This window comes from Phyllobates terribilis, unplaced genomic scaffold, assembly GCF_046119375.1.
Source record: "Phyllobates terribilis strain yellow unplaced genomic scaffold, ASM4611937v1 Scaffold_2__4_contigs__length_985480577, whole genome shotgun sequence".
Lineage (NCBI taxonomy): Eukaryota > Metazoa > Chordata > Amphibia > Anura > Dendrobatidae > Phyllobates > Phyllobates terribilis.
The window spans coordinates 638,442,031-638,466,328 of NW_027362762.1; the positions used below are offsets into that span (position 1 = coordinate 638,442,031).

General features: G+C 45.2%; 1 protein-coding gene across 3 annotated transcripts in view; it reads right to left on the reverse strand.

The window, feature by feature from the left end:
* Positions 1-24,298, reverse strand: part of KIF21B (kinesin family member 21B) — a 456,179-nt gene that overhangs the window by 26,320 nt on the left and 405,561 nt on the right. The gene's annotated exons all lie outside the window — the stretch shown is intronic.

Here is a 24,298-nt window from a genome sequence, read left to right on the forward strand (position 1 = left end):
TGACCTCCATCAGGTTGCAAACTGAATATATTTTTTTCTGCATCTACCTCTGAAAAAATATTTGGCCTTCTAGTAGTGTGTGGGACTTGTTCTATTAGTCCATCTATACTGACCTCCATCAGGTTGCAAACTGAATATATTTTTTTCTGCATCTACCTCTGAAAAAATATTTGGCCTTCTAGTAGTGTGTCGGACTTTCTCTATTAGTCCATCTATACTGACCTCCATCAGGTTGCAAATTAAAACTAATTTTTATCTGCATCTACAGTACCTCTGAAAAAATATTTGGGCTTCTAGCAGTGTGTGGGACTTGTTCTATTAGTCCATCTATACTGACCTCCATCAGGTTGCAAACTGAATATATTTTTTTCTGCATCTACCTCTGAAAAAATATTTGGCCTTCTAGTAGTGTGTCGGACTTTCTCTATTAGTCCATCTATACTGACCTCCATCAGGTTGCAAATTAAAACTAATTTTTATCTGCATCTACAGTACCTCTGAAAAAATATTTGGGCTTCTAGCAGTGTGTGGGACTTGTTCTATTAGTCCATCTATACTGACCTCCATCAGGTTGCAAACTGAATATATTTTTTTCTGCATCTACCTCTGAAAAAATATTGGGCTTCTAGCTGTGTGTGGGTCTTGTTCTATTAATCCATCTATACTGACCTCCATCAGGTTGCAAACTGAATATATTTTTTTCTGCATCTACCTCTGAAAAAATATTTGGCCTTCTAGTAGTGTGTCGGACTTTCTCTATTAGTCCATCTATACTGACCTCCATCAGGTTGCAAATTAAAACTAATTTTTATCTGCATCTACAGTACCTCTGAAAAAATATTTGGGCTTCTAGCAGTGTGTGGGACTTGTTCTATTAGTCCATCTATACTGACCTCCATCAGGTTGCAAACTGAATATATTTTTTTCTGCATCTACCTCTGAAAAAATATTTGGCCTTCTAGTAGTGTGTCGGACTTTCTCTATTAGTCCATCTATACTGACCTCCATCAGGTTGCAAACTGAATATAATTTTTTTCTGCATCTAGCTCTGAAAAAATATTTGGCCTTCTAGTAGTGTGTCGGACTTTCTCTATTAGTCCATCTATACTGACCTCCATCAGGTTGCAAATTAAAACTAATTTTTATCTGCATCTACAGTACCTCTGAAAAAATATTTGGGCTTCTAGCAGTGTGTGGGACTTGTTCTATTTGTCCATCTATACTGACCTCCATCAGGTTGCAAACTGAATATATTTTTTTCTGCATCTACCTCTGAAAAAATATTGGGCTTCTAGCTGTGTGTGGGTCTTGTTCTATTAATCCATCTATACTGACCTCCATCAGGTTGCAAACTGAATATATTTTTTTCTGCATCTACCTCTGAAAAAATATTTGGCCTTCTAGTAGTGTGTCGGACTTTCTCTATTAGTCCATCTATACTGACCTCCATCAGGTTGCAAATTAAAACTAATTTTTATCTGCATCTACAGTACCTCTGAAAAAATATTTGGGCTTCTAGCTGTGTGTGGGACTTGTTGTATTAGTCCATCTATACTGACCTCCATCAGGTTGCAAACTGAATATATTTTTTTCTGCATCTACCTCTGAAAAAATATTTGGCCTTCTAGTAGTGTGTCGGACTTTCTCTATTAGTCCATCTATACTGACCTCCATCAGGTTGCAAATTAAAAATAATTTTTATCTGCATCTACAGTACCTCTGAAAAAATATTTGGGCTTCTAGCAGTGTGTGGGACTTGTTCTATTAGTCCATCTATACTGACCTCCATCAGGTTGCAAACTGAATATATTTTTTTCTGCATCTACCTCTGAAAAAATATTTGGCCTTCTAGTAGTGTGTCGGACTTTCTCTATTAGTCCATCTATACTGACCTCCATCAGGTTGCAAATTAAAAATAATTTTTATCTGCATCTACAGTACCTCTGAAAAAATATTTGGGCTTCTAGCTGTGTGCGGGACTTGTTGTATTAGTCCATCTATACTGACCTCCATCAGGTTGCAAACTGAATATATTTTTTTCTGCATCTACCTCTGAAAAAATATTTGGCCTTCTAGTAGTGTGTCGGACTTTCTCTATTAGTCCATCTATACTGACCTCCATCAGGTTGCAAATTAAAACTAATTTTTATCTGCATCTACAGTACCTCTGAAAAAATATTTGGGCTTCTAGCAGTGTGTGGGACTTGTTCTATTAGTCCATCTATACTGACCTCCATCAGGTTGCAAACTGAATATATTTTTTTCTGCATCTACCTCTGAAAAAATATTGGGCTTCTAGCTGTGTGTGGGTCTTGTTCTATTAACCCATCTATACTGACCTCCATCAGGTTGCAAACTGAATATATTTTTTTCTGCATCTACCTCTGAAAAAATATTTGGCCTTCTAGTAGTGTGTCGGACTTTCTCTATTAGTCCATCTATACTGACCTCCATCAAGTTGCAAATTAAAACTAATTTTTATCTGCATCTACAGTACCTCTGAAAAAATATTTGGGCTTCTAGCTGTGTGTGGGACTTGTTGTATTAGTCCATCTATACTGACCTCCATCAGGTTGCAAACTGAATATATTTTTTTCTGCATCTACCTCTGAAAAAATATTTGGCCTTCTAGTAGTGTGTCGGACTTTCTCTATTAGTCCATCTATACTGACCTCCATCAGGTTGCAAATTAAAAATAATTTTTATCTGCATCTACAGTACCTCTGAAAAAATATTTGGGCTTCTAGCTGTGTGCGGGACTTGTTGTATTAGTCCATCTATACTGACCTCCATCAGGTTGCAAACTGAATATATTTTTTTCTGCATCTACCTCTGAAAAAATATTTGGCCTTCTAGTAGTGTGTCGGACTTTCTCTATTAGTCCATCTATACTGACCTCCATCAGGTTGCAAATTAAAACTAATTTTTATCTGCATCTACAGTACCTCTGAAAAAATATTTGGACTTCTAGCAGTGTGTGGGACTTGTTCTATTAGTCCATCTATACTGACCTCCATCAGGTTGCAAACTGAATATATTTTTTTCTGCATCTACCTCTGAAAAAATATTGGGCTTCTAGCTGTGTGTGGGTCTTGTTCTATTAATCCATCTATACTGACCTCCATCAGGTTGCAAACTGAATATATTTTTTTCTGCATCTACCTCTGAAAAAATATTTGGCCTTCTAGTAGTGTGTCGGACTTTCTCTATTAGTCCATCTATACTGACCTCCATCAGGTTGCAAACTGAATATAATTTTTTTCTGCATCTAGCTCTGAAAAAATATTTGGCCTTCTAGTAGTGTGTCGGACTTTCTCTATTAGTCCATCTATACTGACCTCCATCAGGTTGCAAATTAAAACTAATTTTTATCTGCATCTACAGTACCTCTGAAAAAATATTTGGGCTTCTAGCAGTGTGTGGGTCTTGTTCTATTAGTCCATCTATACTGACCTCCATCAGGTTGCAAACTGAATATATTTTTTTCTGCATCTACCTCTGAAAAAATATTGGGCTTCTAGCTGTGTGTGGGTCTTGTTCTATTAATCCATCTATACTGACCTCCATCAGGTTGCAAACTGAATATATTTTTTTCTGCATCTACCTCTGAAAAAATATTTGGCCTTCTAGTAGTGTGTCGGACTTTCTCTATTAGTCCATCTATACTGACCTCCATCAGGTTGCAAACTGAATATAATTTTTTTCTGCATCTAGTTCTGAAAAAATATTTGGCCTTCTAGTAGTGTGTCGGACTTTCTCTATTAGTCCATCTATACTGACCTCCATCAGGTTGCAAATTAAAACTAATTTTTATCTGCATCTACAGTACCTCTGAAAAAATATTTGGGCTTCTAGCAGTGTGTGGGACTTGTTCTATTAGTCCATCTATACTGACCTCCATCAGGTTGCAAACTGAATATATTTTTTTCTGCATCTACCTCTGAAAAAATATTGGGCTTCTAGCTGTGTGTGGGTCTTGTTCTATTAATCCATCTATACTGACCTCCATCAGGTTGCAAACTGAATATATTTTTTTCTGCATCTACCTCTGAAAAAATATTTGGCCTTCTAGTAGTGTGTCGGACTTTCTCTATTAGTCCATCTATACTGACCTCCATCAGGTTGCAAACTGAATATAATTTTTTTCTGCATCTAGCTCTGAAAAAATATTTGGCCTTCTAGTAGTGTGTCGGACTTTCTCTATTAGTCCATCTATACTGACCTCCATCAGGTTGCAAATTAAAACTAATTTTTATCTGCATCTACAGTACCTCTGAAAAAATATTTGGGCTTCTAGCAGTGTGTGGGACTTGTTCTATTTGTCCATCTATACTGACCTCCATCAGGTTGCAAACTGAATATATTTTTTTCTGCATCTACCTCTGAAAAAATATTGGGCTTCTAGCTGTGTGTGGGTCTTGTTCTATTAATCCATCTATACTGACCTCCATCAGGTTGCAAACTGAATATAATTTTTTTCTGCATCTAGCTCTGAAAAAATATTTGGCCTTCTAGTAGTGTGTCGGACTTTCTCTATTAGTCCATCTATACTGACCTCCATCAGGTTGCAAATTAAAAATAATTTTTATCTGCATCTACAGTACCTCTGAAAAAATATTTGGGCTTCTAGCTGTGTGCGGGACTTGTTGTATTAGTCCATCTATACTGACCTCCATCAGGTTGCAAACTGAATATATTTTTTTCTGCATCTACCTCTGAAAAAATATTTGGCCTTCTAGTAGTGTGTCGGACTTTCTCTATTAGTCCATCTATACTGACCTCCATCAGGTTGCAAATTAAAAATAATTTTTATCTGCATCTACAGTACCTCTGAAAAAATATTTGGGCTTCTAGCTGTGTGCGGGACTTGTTGTATTAGTCCATCTATACTGACCTCCATCAGGTTGCAAACTGAATATATTTTTTTCTGCATCTACCTCTGAAAAAATATTTGGCCTTTTAGTAGTGTGTCGGACTTTCTCTATTAGTCCATCTATACTGACCTCCATCAGGTTGCAAATTAAAACTAATTTTTATCTGCATCTACAGTACCTCTGAAAAAATATTTGGGCTTCTAGCAGTGTGTGGGACTTGTTCTATTAGTCCATCTATACTGACCTCCATCAGGTTGCAAACTGAATATATTTTTTTCTGCATCTACCTCTGAAAAAATATTGGGCTTCTAGCTGTGTGTGGGTCTTGTTCTATTAACCCATCTATACTGACCTCCATCAGGTTGCAAACTGAATATATTTTTTTCTGCATCTACCTCTGAAAAAATATTTGGCCTTCTAGTAGTGTGTCGGACTTTCTCTATTAGTCCATCTATACTGACCTCCATCAGGTTGCAAATTAAAACTAATTTTTATCTGCATCTACAGTACCTCTGAAAAAATATTTGGGCTTCTAGCTGTGTGTGGGACTTGTTGTATTAGTCCATCTATACTGACCTCCATCAGGTTGCAAACTGAATATATTTTTTTCTGCATCTACCTCTGAAAAAATATTTGGCCTTCTAGTAGTGTGTCGGACTTTCTCTATTAGTCCATCTATACTGACCTCCATCAGGTTGCAAATTAAAAATAATTTTTATCTGCATCTACAGTACCTCTGAAAAAATATTTGGGCTTCTAGCTGTGTGCGGGACTTGTTGTATTAGTCCATCTATACTGACCTCCATCAGGTTGCAAACTGAATATATTTTTTTCTGCATCTACCTCTGAAAAAATATTTGGCCTTCTAGTAGTGTGTCGGACTTTCTCTATTAGTCCATCTATACTGACCTCCATCAGGTTGCAAATTAAAACTAATTTTTATCTGCATCTACAGTACCTCTGAAAAAAATATTTGGACTTCTAGCAGTGTGTGGGACTTGTTCTATTAGTCCATCTACACTGACCTCCATCAGGTTGCAAACTGAATATATTTTTTTCTGCATCTACCTCTGAAAAAATATTGGGCTTCTAGCTGTGTGTGGGTCTTGTTCTATTAATCCATCTATACTGACCTCCATCAGGTTGCAAACTGAATATATTTTTTTCTGCATCTACCTCTGAAAAAATATTTGGCCTTCTAGTAGTGTGTCGGACTTTCTCTATTAGTCCATCTATACTGACCTCCATCAGGTTGCAAACTGAATATAATTTTTTTCTGCATCTAGCTCTGAAAAAATATTTGGCCTTCTAGTAGTGTGTCGGACTTTCTCTATTAGTCCATCTATACTGACCTCCATCAGGTTGCAAATTAAAACTAATTTTTATCTGCATCTACAGTACCTCTGAAAAAATATTTGGGCTTCTAGCAGTGTGTGGGACTTGTTCTATTAGTCCATCTATACTGACCTCCATCAGGTTGCAAACTGAATATAGTTTTTTCTGCATCTACCTCTGAAAAAATATTGGGCTTCTAGCTGTGTGTGGGTCTTGTTCTATTAATCCATCTATACTGACCTCCATCAGGTTGCAAACTGAATATATTTTTTTCTGCATCTACCTCTGAAAAAATATTTGGCCTTCTAGTAGTGTGTCGGACTTTCTCTATTAGTCCATCTATACTGACCTCCATCAGGTTGCAAATTCAAAATAATTTTTTTCTGCATCTAACCCAGCCAATAGTTTTGGCCTAATACCACAGTTTGGCCACTCAGCTCTGCTCGGTTACCATCCATTGTTTTTATGTGCAAACAACTCCAGAGTTGTGAATTAGTTAACCACCAAAATGAGTGGAAAAAGGCCTGCTGCTGGTGGAAAGGGGAATCGGCGTGTTGGGAAGGGGAAAAAAGGTTGTGTCCGTGGGGTAGGTGTTAAAGCAACAGTAACATCTGCAGAAGAAAGACCATCTTCCAGCCAAACTAAAATGTCTACTTCTTTTAGCGGACAATGTGATAAGATCCCTTTCTTACGGCCACGCCAATCGCTACAAATTCCAGATGAGGCACAAAAACAGCAGGTGCTTCAACGGATATCAAGTGCTCCTTTAAGTGGGCTCTCCTCCACATCAACTTCAACATCACAAATACTCCAGTCCTCAAAGGTGTCACCCAAATCGCACTTGCTTCCTCACAGCTCCCAAATCTCCAGCTGCCCGTCTGAGTATGAGGTAGAACAGATGGTTGAGTCTGCAGAGCTGTTTACTCATACTATAGCCTGGGAATCAGAGGTCGACTCCAGCGCTTCTGTGAATCCAGACGAGGAAATGATCTGCACTGATGCCCAGAATCTTTATGAGTCGGATCCAGGACCAGACGCAGAAGGTTCTGACCATAATGTAGACCCTCATTCCCAAACTGTAACTCCTGTTGGTGGAGACAATGAGGAAGACGATGATAAGACTCAAATACCTGATTGGAGCGACAACTTTAGTTTTTTGTCAGGGCAGGAACAGGTTGGCTCTGAGGACGACGGGTGTGATAACGCACAGGGTGATGATGATGAGGTCGGAGATCCCACTTACTGTCAACCCACAGTCAGCCAAGAGATGAGGTCAGCAGAGGAGGTGGAGGAAGATGCTAGTGACGACGAGGTCAGGTTGCGCCTTCCTGGACAGAGACGTAGTACTGGAAGCACGTCAACAACTGCATCCTCAAACACAACTCTGCCTCTCACCACAAGTCGTGGTGGCTCTTCAGGTCGCATGGGTGCTAAGCCTTGCATAGCCTGGGCATTTTTTCAGATCGATAAAGATGACCCAACTCGTGTTATCTGTAACATTTGTCAGCAAAAGCTAAGTAGAGGCCAAAAAATACATAGTTTGAGTACTTCATGCATGAACCGGCACATGGACATGAAGCATAAGTTGCAGTGGGAAGCTCAGTGTGCTACAATGCGGCCTAGCCGGCCGGGCCAACCACCGTCTGCCATATCTTGTGCATCCGCGGCCTCTTCATCCTCTGTGACTGGGGGGACAGCAGTCACACCTGTTTTGGGGCGCAGACCTGCCACCTCTTTACCCGCAACAGCCAGCGTGATTGGCAGGTCATCATTTTCTTTGGAGGTGGTAACACCAGCTGGTGTTGAGCGCTGTCCGACATCGATAGCACCACCTTTGGATCAAGGCAACCTAACATGTCCGCCTGCATCTTCCTCACAGACCGGCAGTTTGCCGGGGACACCCTTATCAACCCCGTCTAAGCACAATAGCCAGCCCTCGGTCCCTCAGATGTGGACAAGTAAAAGACCATTTCCTCCTAGCCATGAGAAAGCTAAGAGGTTGAATTTCACCATCTGCAAGCTCTTGGCTACAGAAATGCTGCCTTTCCGCCTGGTGGACACAGAGGATTTTCGAGACCTTATGTCCGTCGCAGTGCCCCAGTACCAGATGCCCAGTCGGCACTACTTCTCAAAGAAAGGTGTGCCTGCGCTCCACCAGCATGTCGCACACAACATCACCGCTTCTTTGAGAAACTCTGTGTGTGACAGGGTGCATTTCACCACAGACACTTGGACGAGTAGGCATGGACAGGGGCGTTACATGTCGCTGACTGGGCACTGGGTAACTATGGTGACAGCAGGACAAGGGGCTGCTGTCCAAGTCTTGCCGTCCCCACGAGTTGTGCATCAATCCTCTTTATGTCAAAGTTCCTCCACTGCTTCTGCCTCCTCAACCTCCTCTCGGTCTTCCACCTGCACCCAAAGCCTGTCTGGTCATGCCACAAGCTTTCTAACTGCGCAGAAGGGATCCTGCACACCTCCTTACTATGCTGGCAGTAGGGCTCAACGTCATCAGGCGGTTTTTACATTGAAATGTCTGGGAAATGTGAGTCACACAGCTGAGGAGTTGTGGTCAGCTCTGGAGAACCAATTTCATGAATGGTTGTCTCCACTGGACCTGAAACCAGGGAAGGCCGTGTGCGACAATGCTGCAAACCTGGGTGCGGCCCTTCGCCGGGGCAATGTCACACACGTGCCTTGTATAGCTCACGTGTTGAACCTGGTTGTCCAGCAATTTTTAGCCCACTATCCCAGACTAGATGGCCTTCTGCAGAGGGCACGGTCGCTGTGTGCTCACTTCCGCCGTTCGCATCCCGCAGCTCAGCGACTTACATCTCTACAGAAGTCGTTGGGCCTGCCACTTCACCGGCTAAAATGCGATGTGCCTACCCGGTGGAATTCAACTCTGCACATGTTGCAGCGACTGTGGCAGCACCGACAAGCCCTGGTGCAATACGTTCTGACGTATAGCCTGGGCCAACGAGATTCAGAGGTGGGGCAAATCACGCTGGAGGAGTGGTCTCAGATCAGGGACCTATGCACCCTTCTGCACAGTTTTGAAATGGCGACGAAGATGTTTAGTGCTGACGATGCCATTATCAGCATGACTATTCCGGTGATTTACATGCTGGAGCACATGTTAAACAGAATTCGGAGTCAGGTGGTGGCACAAGAGGAGGTGAAGGAAGTAGAGGAGGAGGAGTTGTATGCGGAAGGGCTAACATCTGCAAGGTCCAGAAGGTCGGCAGCACCAAGGCGGCAGGCATGTGAGGGTGGGGGAGATGGTTTTACCAGGGCGCATGGTAGCAGCCAAACTAGTGAGGAAGGTGCAGGAGCCCAGGAAGAAGTGGAGGACGAACTGATGGAAGACTCATCAGATGAGGGAGACCTTGATCACATTTCTGTTGTGCGAGGTTGGGGGGAGAGGACAGAGGAAGGAAGCATGATTGTTACCTCGCCACCAACACAACAGGGACTTGGTGCTCCTGGATGCGCAACACACATGAGTGCCTTCTTGCTGCACTACCTGCAACATGACCCTCGAATTGTGAGAATTAGAAATAATCCTGACTACTGGGTTGCCACACTGTTAGATCCCCGGTACAAAAGTAAATTTGCAGAAATTATTCCTGCCATAGAAAGGGATGCACGCATGCAGGAGTATCAGCAGAGACTGTTGCAGAATCTTACATGTGCTTTTCCACAAAATACCAGTGGTGCACGTAGTGAATCTCACAGTTCCAACTTGCCAACCGTGGGACCGTCAAGTGTTCAGCACTCAAACCGTAACAGAACCACAGTATCTGCTGGTAACATCAATTTTGCGGAATCATTTCACCACTTTTTTAGCCCATCCTTTGCAAGGCCACAGGAGACAAGAAGTCTGACACATAGTCAACGCCTAGAGACGATGGTACAGGAGTATCTCCAAGTAAACATTGAAGCCACGACTGTGTCACTGGACCCTTGCTCTTTTTGGGCTTCCAATCTGGATAAATGGCCGGAGCTAGCCACTTACGCCTTGGAGATCTTGTCATGCCCCGCAGCCAGCGTTCTGTCTGAACGTGTGTTCAGCGCTGCTGGTGGTGTGCTGACAGATAAGTGCACGCGGCTCTCCACTGATAATGTAGACAGACTCACGTTCATAAAGATGAACAAATCATGGATCCGAAACGACTTTTCTACCCCTGTGTCATCCTGGGGAGAGTAAAAGCTTGATGATTGGTTAAAATCACCCTACCAAACGTTTTAAGCTTTCAAATTACTAATCATGTTTATCTGTATCTTGACTGGAAAATAATTTGGGCTTTGTAGCAGTGTGCAGCACTGATCCTATTAGGCCATCTATAATAAGCTCCACCAGATTTAAAATTAAAAATAATTTTTAGCTGCATCTAGCCCGGAAAATAATTTTGGGGCTCCGAGATGCGCAAGACACATAAGTGCCTTCTTGCTGCACTACCTGCAGCATGACCCTCATATTGTCAGAATTCGAAGTAATCATGACTACTGGGTTGCCACACTCTTAGATCCCCCAAACTTTTCGATCAACCTTTTCATTTTAATAAAGACCAAAAAAATGGTCATTTTTGAAATTATAAGCATTAGCAGGTTGTTAGAAACTGAAATCAAACAGTTTTCAACTCAAAACTTTATTCTAGGTGATGTTACATTTTCACATAGGACCCCTTGTTCGAAAGGAGCTTCTGAACTCTCTCGTCCATTGAATTTGTCAGGTTTTGGATGGTTTCTGCTTCAATTGTTTTGCATGAGGACAGAATACCCTCCCAGAGCTGTTGCTTAGATGTGAACTGCCTCCCGCCATCATAGACACTCCTTTTAATGATGCTCCAAAGGTTCTGAATGGGGTAGAGGTCAGGGGAGCATGGGGGTCACACCATAAGTTTGTCCCCTTTTATGCCCATATCAGCCAGAGATGCAGATGTTTTATGTGCAGCATGAGATGGTGCATTATCATGCAGAAAAATGATCTTGCTGTGAAATACACGGTTCTTCTTCTTGAACCATGGCAGGAAGTGCTGTTTGAGAAAATCCACATACATTATGGAGTTCATCTTTAGCGCCTTCAGGGATCCTAAAGGGGCCGACAATCTCTCTCCCCATGATTCCAGCCCAAAACATTACTCCACCTCCTCCTTGTTGGCGCTGTAGCCGTGTTTGCGTGGGGTGTCCATCAACCAGCCATCCTCCACTCCATCCATCTGGACCATCGAGCGCTGCACGGCACTCATCCGTGAACAAAACAGTTTTGAAATCAGTCTTCATGTAATGTTTGGCCCACTGGAGCCGTTTCTGCTTGTGTGAAGTGGATAGAGGAGGTCGACAGGATGGCGTATGCACAGCTGCAAACCTCTGAAGGACCCTGCATCTTGTTGTTCGGGGGACGTTGGAGGCACAAGCAGCTTCAAAAACTTGTCTGCTGCTATGACAAGGCTTTTTTGCCGCTGCTCTTTCAACCTGACGTAATTGCCTGTAGGAAAGAGTCCTCAATTTGCCCTTATCAGCACGCACACGTGTGTACTGTGAATCAGCTATATACTTCTTGATTGCCAAGACACTTCATCCTGATCATCGCACAATGTTGATTGTAGTCATGCCTTGACCTAAACACTCCACAATTTGTTGCTTCTCAGCAGCCGACACATCCTTTTTCTTTCCCATTTTGGCAGAAAATGTAGGCTGCTTAATAATGTGAGAGAGCCTTCTTAAGTAGTCTTGCCTTTCATTGGACACACCTGCCAAACTAATTAGCACAGGTGTCTGCAATTGCTTACAGTGATATAAAGAGCCCTGACACACATCACCATCAATGAGTTTAACTGACAAACAAACAAATTCTTCCCTTATCACTCCTAAACACTTTTTGCATAATAATTTGGAACGCGGTGTACATGTGCTTTTCCACAAAACACCAGCGGTTCACGTAGTGAATCTTACAGTTCTAACTTGCCAACCGTGGTCTGTATGGAATTGTTCAATAAAGGGCCCAAAATTAAGATAACATAGATGGGAGAGGTCTCTATGAATAGGAATTCCTAAGTATTTGATACCCTGTGAGGGCCAGGCAAAGGGAAAGTTGGACTGGATGGAATCCTATATGGATTTGGGGAGGGAGACATCGAGGGCCTCAGACTTCGCTGCATTGATTTTAAAATTTTACCATGTAACAAAGTGATCTATTTCAGCCATAACAGCAGGGATGGATATATGTGATTGAGTGATATATACTAGGACATCATCAGCAAATAGAGAGCACTTGTACTCGGTGCCTCCCACCTCAATCCACCTAATATTGGGGTTATGGCGAATTGATGAGAGCAGGTGCTCCGTCACTAGGATGTATAAGAGAGGGGACAGAGGACATCCCTGCCTTGTCCCATTGGTGATTGTGAAAGGTGATGAAAATGTTCTGACGCACCCCCTGGGCCTTGGGATACCCGGAGCCGGACCCTTTTTGGTGGATGCTGGTGGTTGTAGTCTTCGTGGCGGCGACCCGGTTCCGTGGCTCAGGGCGGTCAAACCACTATTTATGTGGTTTTGATGTTTAAATGTCCGACTACGCCACAAGTGGATTGCGGTCAGAGTGAACCGCCGCTACAGGGCAGACCGCTGAGGCTGGTGTTGTGGGTGCAGCAGAGCGTAGCATAACTCCCCACGGGGGGAGTATAGCCTCAGGGCAGTGTATGCGGAGGATGGGGGTGATGGTGCAGGGCAGCAGCAGTAACGACACGGAGTCAGTGATGCAGTCCAGGGCCTTTACTCACAGTTCTTATTATCCAGACCACGTCTGCAGGTAACGGCTGCCCACGTCGTACTGTGCTCACCAGGTGAGGGGCTCAGACAACTCCCAGATAACTTTGGAGCACTTCACAGGACCCCCTTTGTGTGTCCTTTGTCTGGCCTTTCTTACCAACACTTCTGTCCGGCTGCCTCGGGCCTCCTCTTGGTAAACTTGGCGCCAGTTTCCCTGACCCTATGTGGTGCCTTCCTAGCGGGTGTAGCGAGGGGCTGCGCCACATAAAATGTCAGAGCCTCCGGTTTCTAGCTGAGGGTCGTTTCCTGCCTCCACTAGTTCGGGGACCGGTCTCCCCCTTTGGCCTGACCCCTCCACGCAGGTGGATTCGGGCGTGCGGTGGCGACTCGCCCGTCCGCACCCCTGGGATCCCTTCATTCCTCGTTCCTGGAGCCTTCTCCGCTCCTCTTCCTTCCTTCTCCCTCTTCCAGGCCTGGGCCTCTGTTACTAGGCCCGCCTCCGGAGCAGAGCTCATGCAGAGCCCCTGCTCCCTGCCACTTCTGCTCAGACTTCTCTGCACTGAACTAAGATGGTGCCCACCTTTTATACTCCCTTCTCAATGCACCCAGGAACTGCTTCCTCCCTGCTCCTGCACTACAGGGTTCCCCTTCCTCAGTGTTCCCTCCCCCCACTCCAGCCAGGGACAGGGACTGTCGTGCCCATCTCAGGGGCATATTGGTCGCCCTGCCCCACGGCAATGTGGTGTAATGCATGCAGGTGTCGGGTCCTGATCCACACTCCATCCTTACCTGAGAGTGAGATATCACACCTCTGGGTGAGGTGCAATACGTCTGTAGCAACCGAGCCCTCAGGGTGCTACAGTTCCATTTATCTTCAGCCTAGGTGACGTATTGCGATACAGGGCCGTGATTTTGGCTATAAAAGGGTCCCCTAGACCCCTACCCCAAGCTTTTTAAGAGAATCATATATGGCGTGCCAGGAGACTCTATGGAATGCTTTCTCAGCATCCAACGAGAGTATCTAATTACAAATTTTTAACTGCATCTAGCCCAGGAAATACTTTGTGCCTAGTAGCAGTGTCTGCTAGTCAGCGGATTATCCCGGCTGTTAAGCAAGCTACACCACCTGTAGTTTAGACACTTAATTTTTTCAAAGGAAATGCTTCGGGACCATGGGATACTCAGTGAAGAGCATCAGGAGGCACCCCAAGGCATAGGGGCTGGGACTGGCAGTAGGATGCCTTGCGGTGGACAGCTGAGCTCGATCCTTATAAAAGCTTTTTAACTGCAGCAGCTTTAGTGGACGCTACTGGAGCTGGAATTACGCGGCTGCTGGCATGAGACTTGCCCTCCAATAGATCCTTGTAAATGGATTTAAAGTGTATTCATTCAAATTAGAGAGACAATTTAAATTAAAAAGCTTAGAGCTGCCTCCACCACAGGGGGGCTCGCTCGACCCACCAGCGAACAGGCACCAGTATTGGGAGAGGGGGGCTGGCCATCAGGGTTCACCGCGGCTCTGGCACAAACCCGGCGACACGGAGGTGGCACGGGCAGGAGCGGACTGGCCGTGTCGGCTTCTCACTTTTTGGATTTTAGAAGGGCATGACATGCCTATATCTGTGTCTCCCCCTCCTTTTACTCCTCCACCTCTTTTATTTTCGCATGACTATATGTACTTGTCACTTTTCCATGTGTTAGTTGTGTCTTCTGAGCAGTTTGTCAGCTTTTGGACACCTTTGAAGGTGTTTTCTATGTGTTTCTATGTGTTTTTGTTTGCCTGCCATTGGTTTTAACGGTGTTCGAAGGTGTTCGACGAACAGTTCGATGAACAGTTCGGCGAACACACGGGTGTTCGACGAACCGAACCGAACTCGAACACTACGGGGGTGGCTCAACACTACTCAACACTAGTGATAACTTGATCATTTAGGTCCAACCTTTGGAAAGCACATGATTGGAACTATGGGGAAGTTTTAACCCTGACAAGTCACTTTTATCCTCATTTTAAAATGCAGCGACAGGTGGGACGTCTAACGGCAGCTGCATTCATCCTCTTAGGCTTCCAGAAAAAAACAAGAACAGCACTCGCAGCTACTGAGGGAATGAATGGATCAGTGGTCAAGTCGCACATGCCGCTCCATGCTAATTGGGATAAAAGTCACATTCGGCCGATCTGTGCAGGTCCCAGCAGTCAGACCCTTGCCAATCAATAACTTATCACTTATCCTGTGGAAAGGTGATTACTTGTTTTCACCGGAGAACCCCTGTAAGTGCATCTCTGTCGCTGTGTTCCAAGTATTTAATCTTTAATGGAAATAAAAAATCTTCCCATATATAAGGGAGAAATACCACCACACCATGAACAGACCACATATTACCACCACATAGTGACCGAACAATACCACATACAAGGGACAAATACTGCCACACCATGACTAGACCACATATCTCCACCACATAGTGACTGAATAATACCACATACAAGGAAGAAATATCGCCACACCATGACCAGATTACATATTACTACCAAATAGTGACCAAATACTACAATACTGATCATGAATACAAACCACAATACTAACAACACTGTTATTACAACCAGTGACATTATACATAAGAGCTCTGTTTATAGTATACAGTGCACAGGTAATACAGTGATCACCAGTGACATTATACGCCTGTATATAGTGTCAGTGTACAGGTAACGCAGTGATCATCAATGAAATTGTACACAGGAGCTCTGTGTATAGTGTCAGTGTACAGGTAATACAATGATCACCAGTGACATTATACACAGTAGCTCTCTGTATAATGTACAGGTAATACAATGATCACCAGTGACATTATACACAGTAGCACTGTGTATAGTGTACAGGTAATACAGTGATCACCAGTGACATAATACACAGGAGCTCTATATATAGTGTCAGCGTAGAGGTCATACAGCGATCACCAGTGACATTATACACAGGAGCTCTGTATATACTGTCAATGTACAGGTAATACAGTGATCACCAGTGACATTATACACAGGAGCTCTGTATATAGTGTCAGTGTACAGGTAATACAGGGATCACCCGTCACATTATACACAGGAGCTCTGTATAAAGTACAGGTAATACAGTGGTCACTAGTTACATACAGAGGAGCTGTGTATATACTGTATAGTGTAAGTGTACATGTAATACACTGACTCACGAGTAAAGTCTCTAGGTGGAGTCCTTCAGCTTTTCTTCTTCAACTGGCACAGACTGCTATCACTTCTTCCAGCAAGGACTCGTCTCTGCAGAAAATAACATACAGTTATCAATAGCTGATCGCTCCTAGATCACATTCCCCACTTTTTCCCCGACTTCCACACTACACCAGATGAAGAATAAAAGCGACATAATGCCGCCCTGCACAGTAACAGGACCTCCCTTTTGTCCCACCCCCATAGAAAACAGTTTCCTAAAATGTAAATTATATTACAGAAGTAATAATGTCCCTAATTGGACCCTAAAGTAATTATATTCCCAACTTGTCACCATAAACTATGTATGTTCCTCAATCAATCCCCCAAACAGTAATTAAGTCCCCCAGCCTGACCCCCCCATGTCCCTTGTCCAACCACGTGGCCCCCCATGTCCCTTGTCCAGCCTGGCCCCCCATATATCCCTCCTGGCCCCCATGTGTCCAGCCTGCTCCCTATATATCCATACTGGCCCCCATGTATCCTGTCTGCACTCCCCCATATATCCATCCTGGCCCCCATGTGTCCAGCCTGCCCCTCCCCCCATATATCCAGCCTGCCCCCCATATATCCATCCTGGCCCCCATGTGTCCAGCCTGCCCCTGTATATCCATCCTGGCTTCCATGTGTCCAGCCTACCCCCCCCATATATCCATCCTGGCTACCATATGTCCATCTTGCCCCCCATATATCTATACTGGCCCCCATGTATCCAGCCTCCCCCCATATATCCATCCTGGCTCCCATGTATCCAGCCTGCACTCCCCTATATATCCATTCTGGCCCCCATGTGTCCAGCCTTCCCCTCCCCCCATATATCCAACCTGCCCCCCCCATATATCCACCCTGGCCCCCATGTGTCCAACCTGCCCCCTGTATATCCATCCTGGCCCTCATGTGTCTAGCCTGCCCCCCATATATCTATACTGGCCCCCATGTATCCAGTCTCCCCCCATATATCAATCCTGGCTCCCATGTATCCAGCCTGTACTCCCCTATATATCCATCCTGGCCCCCATGTGTCCAGCCTGCCCCTCCCCCCATATATCCAGCCTGCCCCCCATATATTCATCCTGGCCCCCATGTGTCCAGCCTGCCCCTTGTATATCCATCCTGGCTTTCATGTGTCCAGCCTGCCCCCCATATATCCATCCTGGCCACAATATGTCCATCTTGCCCCCCATGTATCCATCATGGCCTCTATGTGTCCATCCTGGCCCCCATGTGTCTATCCTGGCCCCCATGTGTCCAGCCTGCCCCCATATTTCCATACAGGCCCCCATGTATCCAGCCTCCCCCCATATATCCATCCTGGCTCCCATGCATCCAGCCTGCACTCCCCCATATATCCATCCTGGCCCCCATGTGTCCAGTCTGCCCCCTGTATATCCATCCTGGCACCCATGTGTCCAGCCTGCCCCCCCATATCCATCCTGGCCCCCATGCATCAAGCCTGCACCCCATATATCCATCCTGGACCCCTTGTGTCCAGCCTGTCCCCCCATATATCCATGCTGGCCCCCATGTGTCCATGCTGACCCACATGTGTCTAATCTGGCCCCCATATATCCATGCTGCCCCCCATGTGTCCAGCCTGCCCCCCATATATCCATGCTGGGTCCCATATATCCATGCTGGCCCCCATGTGTCCAGCCTGCCCCTCATATATCCATACTGGCCCCCATGTGTCCAGCCTGCCCCCCATATATCCACCCTGGCCCCCATGTGTCCAGCCTGCCCTCTGTATATTCATCCTGGCCCTCATGTGTCCAGCCTGCCCCCCATATATCCATACTGGCCCCCATGTATCCAGTCTCCCCCCCATATATCAATCCTGGCTCCCATGTATCCAGCCTGCACTCCCCCATGTATCCATCCTGGCCCCCATGTGTCCAGCCTGCCCCTCCCCCCATATATCCAGCCTGCCCCCCATATATCCATCCTAGCCCCCATGTGTCCAGCCTGTCCCTTGTATATCCATCCTGGCTTTGATGTGTCCAGCCTGCCCCCCCATATATCCATCCTGGCCACCATATGTCCATCCAGCCCCCCATGTATCCATCCTGGCCTCTATGTGTCCATCCTGGCCCCCATGTGTCTATCCTGGCCCCCATGTGTCCAGCCTGCCCCCCATATATCCATACAGGCCCCCATGTATCCAGCGCCCCCCCATATATCCATCCTGGCTCCCATGTATCCAGCCTGCACTCCCCCATATATCCATCCTGGCCCCCATGTGTCCAGCCTGCCCCCCCATATATCCATCCTGGCCCCCATGCATCCAGTCTGCCCCCCATATATCCATCCTGGCCCAGCATGTGTTCAGCCTGTCCCCCCATATATCCATCCTGGACCCCTTTTGTCCAGCCTGTCCCCCCATATATCCATGCTGGCCCCTATGTGTCCATGCTGACCCCCATGTGTCCAATCTGCCCCCCATATATCCATGCTGGCCCCCATGTGTCCAGCCTGCCCCCCATATATCCATTCTGGCCCCCATGTGTCCAGCCTGCCCCCCATATATCCAGGCTGGCCCCCATGTGTCCAACCTGCCCCAACATATATCCATGCTGGCCCCCATGTGTCCAGCCTGCCCATCCCATATATCCACGCTGGCCCCCATGTGTCCAGCCTGCCCACCCCATATATCCATGCTGGCCCCCATGTGTACAGCCTCCCCCCCATATATCCATGCTGACCCCCATGTGTCCATCCTGGCCCCTCCATATAACCATGCTGGCCACCCCCATATATCCATGCTGGCCCCCATGTGTCCAGCCTGCCTTCCCCTCTATATATTCATGCTGGCCTCCAAGTGTCCAGCCTACCCCCCATATATCCATGCTGGCCCCCATCCCATTCTGCATCTACACAAAAAAAAAAAAAGATTCCAATTACCCTTCTGCGCTACCGGCGACGTGCAGTGTCCTCTTCTTCTTAGATCCGGTGTGCTTGTCTTAAAATGGCTGCCGACCTAGCAGAGGCCAGCGGCTGACTTGAGTGCGCACATTGCAGCCGGCGCTTTACAGTGACGTCATACGCTGGCGACGTCAGCTTCATTGAGACGTGCGTCGCGGCGGTACAGGTAATGAATGCTGCATGCGCACGTCCCTACATATGCTCTGTCTGTGCTTTTAAAGGGCCTGTGCCCTTAAAAAACGCAAGTTTTTTTAAAAAATTCTTCGTCCCCCTCTTGTCTGCAGCAAGGGCCTACCAGGGATTTCCCCGATACCCCGCCAGGCCAGTCTGACCCTGTGTATACTCTGCAAATCTGGCCTTTATGAAAGAGTGATAGGAAGAAAGCCATTTTTGAAAGCAAGCCATGAGAAGTCCTGTTTGCAATTTGCAAAAAGCCATGTAGGAGACACAGCTGCCATTTGGAAGAAGGTGATCTGGTTATATGGAGACTAAAGTAGAACTTTTTAGGCTAAATGCAAAATGCTATGTGTGGTGGAAAACTAACACAGCACATCACTCTGAAAACACCACCCTCACCTTCAAACATGGTGATGGCAGCAGCATGCTGTGGGGATGCTTTTTCCAGTAGGGACAGGTAAGCTGGTCAGAGTTGATGGGAAGAAGGAAGGAGCGATATACAAGGAAATCCCAGAGGGAAATCTCTTAGATTCTGCCAAAGACTTGAGACTGGGGTGTGGGTTCACCTTCCAGAAGGACAACGACTCTAAAATTACTGCCAGAGTTACAATGGAATGGTTTGAAGCATAGCTTATTCGGTTTGAAGCATAGCTTATTCATGCGTTTGAATGGTCAAGTCAAAGTCTAGACCGAAATCCCATTTAGAATCTGTGGCAAGACTTGACAATTGCTGTTCACAAATCCTCTTCGTCCAATGTCACTGAGCTAGAGCTTCTTAAAAGAAGAATGGCCAAAGAAATTCAGCCTCCAGATGTGCAAAGCTGGTAGAGACATACCCCAAAAGAATTGCAGCAGTAATTGCAGCGCAATGTGGTCCTATAAAGAATTGACTCAGGGGGGCCAAATACAAATGCAAGTCACAATTTTCAGATTCCTATTTTTAAAATACCGCATTTTTCGGACTATAAGACGCACTCCCCCCAAAAAAATTTTGGAGGAAAGCGGGGGGTGCGTCTTATAGTCCGATATACATAAATACTGTGGCTGTGGGTGGTGGGGAATGTGGGGGAAGTGACAGTGGCGGAGTAGCGGTGCACAGGAGGCAGCAGCCGCCTGCGGCAGCCTACATTGTGCCCGCTACTAAAGAAAATGACTATTCACTGCTCCCCACCATATGGACCCTATGGGCGTGGGGAGCAGTGAATATTAATTTTCCTTAATAACCGGCACACTGTGCCCATAGCGCGGCTCCTGGTATGTATGGCATCCTTCATCCCTCATCCCAGTATGTATGGCATCCTTCATCCCTGTATGTATGGCCCCCCTCATCCAGGTATGCTTGGCACCCCATGATCCCCATCACACTGTACAGAAATAAAATAAAATTTCATACTCACCTCCTCTCTCCCCTCATGCCTCATCCCTGTATGTATGGCCCCCCTCATCCTTGTATGCATGGCCCATGGGTGTGGTGAATATTCATAACCTTTAATAGCGGGCACACTGACAGCCAAGCGCAGCAGGAGCCGTGCTGCGGCTACAGTGTGCGTGCTATTAGGGAGATGAATGGTCACTGCTCCTCACGCATGCAGTCCCAGCGCGGGGAGCAGTGACTATTCTGGCATAGAGCTGGACACAGCACTAAAGGAGAGAGGAGGTGAGGATGAAAGTTTCTTATTTTTCTGTGCAGCGTGACGGGGATCAGGGGGTGCCAAGCATACCAGGATGAGGTGGCCATACATACAAGGATGAAGGGGGCCATGCATACAAGGATGAGGGAGTCCATATATACAGGGATGAGGCATGAGGGAGGGCATACATACAGGGATGAGGCATGAAGGGGCTATACATACAGGGATAAAGGAGGCCATACATACAGAGATGAAGGGGGCCCTACATACCAGGATGAGGTGGCCATACATACAAGGATGAAGGGGGCCATGCATACAAGGATGAGGGAGTCCATATATACAGGGATGAGGCATGAGGGAGGCCATACATACAGGGATGAAGGATGAGGGGGGCTATACATACAGGGATGAAGGGGGCCATACATAACAGGATGATGGGGCCATACATACAGGGATGAAGAGTGCCATACATACCAGGAAGAGGAATGAAGGTACCATACATACCAGGAAGAGGGATGAAGGTGCCATACATACCAGGATGGGTGTAAGGGGGGCCATACAAAACAGGATGAAGGGTGCCATACATACCAGGAAGAGGGATGAGGGGGCCCTGCATACCAGAATGGGGGATTGGGGTGCCATGCATACCAGGATGGTGGATTGGGGTGCCATGCATATCAGGATGGGGATGAGGGCCTTGTATAACAGGAAAGAGGGGACCATATATACCAGGATGGGGGATATTAACAGAATTGGGGGACATTACCCCTATAACAGTGTCAGCAGCCGACCCCCTCCTCCTTAACAGGGCATCATGACCACATTTTTTGCTTAAATATTTTTTTTCTATTTTCCTCCTCTAAAACCTAGGTGCATCTTATGGTCCGGTGCGTCTTATGGTCCGAAAAATACGGTAATTAGAAAACTATAATTTCCTTTACACTTTACAAACACTTGCTAATTTGGGTTGGTATATCAAATAAAATCCCAATACAATATGTTGAAGTTTGTGGGTGTAAAGTGAAAAAATGTGGAAAAGTTCACGGGGTATTAATACTTTTTCACAGCACTGAATATGTATAGATTGTGTGAATGCTTCTTGTTCTATCAACAAGAAGCATGTTTTTTTTCTTGTAATTTTTCCTTGCTTTTTTTCCTTCAACATCGGGCTGCTAAGCTCTTTTTTGCAGATTTATCCATGAAGTTGTTACAACAGCTAATTAACTATAATTCTGTCACAGTTCTATGATAGCACTGGAATATAAAGCAAGGAGAGGTAAGTATGCAGCTGTGGAATTTGCATTTACCCAAGGCATGGGCTGTGTTCCTGTTCACCATGCCAGCATAGGCAACAAGTTTTAAAGGGAATTTGTCAGCAGGTTTTGCTATGTAATCTGAGGATATCATGAGGTAGGGGTTGAGACACAGATTTCAGCGATGTGTCACTTACTAGGCTGTGTGTTGTTGTTCACATGCAATGAAGGTTTTATCACCAGGACATTATCACTGGTGGTCATGTGAGCCTCCTCCTTTGATATGCAGCTTACTGTCCATTCACAATGTACACAGAAAACAATGGTGCGGGTGGGGGCAGCTTTCTGAGCTCCGCAACATCTAAGAACTCTGATTGTATCACAACTGCTGCACCCAGTAAACTAAGTTACAAATCACTGGAATCAGGGTCTCTTTTTCCACATTTTCTACATTATATTGCTCTCAAGTGAGGTAGCAAAAACTTGGTGACAGATTCCCTTTAAATTCCGCAACATGAATTAAAAACAACGAGATTGCACTTTATTTTTCAAACAGCCATGAAAATAAATATCTACAATAAATTTGCCACATGTGAATTTTCCCAAAGACAAATCAAACTGTACACCATAAATTGCAGTATAATTCGTGTTACTTTGCAGCATGAGTTTTTTTCTATGTGGTGTTTAGTCACACACAAAGTTTTTACAGATGAAACTCATTCTGCTTCACGTATACCAGCTTTGGAACTACAGTTGAAACCAGAAGTTTACATGCACTATATAAAAAGACACATCTGCATGTTTTTCTCTATCTGACATGAAATCAGAATAAACCTTTCCCGTTTTAGGTCAATTAGGATTACCATCATTTTTAATATTTCCAAAATGCCAGAATAATGAGAGAGAGAGAGAGAATGTTTTAAGGCATTTTCATTACTTACTGCAAAGTCAAAAGTTTACATACATTTCATTAGTATTTTAATTCATTGCCCTTAAACCGAATGACTTGGGTCAAACATTTGGGATATCGTTCAACATGTTTCTCACAATAGTTGGTCGGAATCTTGGCCCATTCCTCATGACACAACTGGTGTAACTGATCCAGATTTGTAGGTCGCCTTGCTCGCACCTGCCTTTTCAGCTTTGCACATACATTTTCAATAGGATTGAGATCAGTGCTTTCTGATGGCCACTCCAAACATTGACTTTGTTATCCTTAAGCCACTTTGTTACCATTTTGGCAGTTTGCTTCGGGTCATTGTCCATTTGGAAGACCCATTTCCGCCCAAGCTGTAACTTTCTCGCTGATGTCTTGAGATGTTGCTTCAGTATTGCCACATAATCTTCTTTTCTCATGATGCCATCTATTTTGTGAAGTGCACCAGTCCCTCCGGCAGCAAAACAACCCCACAACATGATGCTGCCACCCCCGTGTTTCACAGTTGGGATAGTGTTTTTAGGCTTCCAAGCTTTTCCCCTTTTCCTCTAAAAGTAATGATGGTCATTATGCCCAAAAAGTTCAATTTTAGTTTCATCAGACCACAGGACATGTCTCCAAAAATTAAGGTTTGTTCCTGTGTGAACTTGTAAACATTAATCTGTTTTTTTTATGTTTCTTTTGGCATAATGGCTTCTTCCTGGCAGAGTGGCCTTTCAGCCCATGTTGATACTGTACTCGTTTCACTGTGGATATCGATGCAATCTTACCAGCTTCCGCCATCATCTTCACAAGGTCTTTTGCTTTTGTCCTTGGGTTGATATGCACATGTCGGACCAAAGCACGTTCATCTCTGGGACACAGAACCCGTCTCCTTCCTGAGCGGTATGATGGCTGGACATTCCCATCTTGCTTGTACTTGCATATAATTGCTTGTAAAGATGAACGAGGCACCTTCAGGTATCTTGAAATTGTACCCAAGGATGAGCCAGACTTGTGCAAGTCCACAAGTCTCTTCCTGATATCTTGGCTGATTTCTTTAGACTTTCCCATGATGCTACACAAAGAAGCAGTGTGTTTCAGATGTGCATTAAAATACATCCACAGGTGTGTCTCTAATTAACTCAGATGTTGCCAAAAAACCTATCAGAAGCTTCCAAACA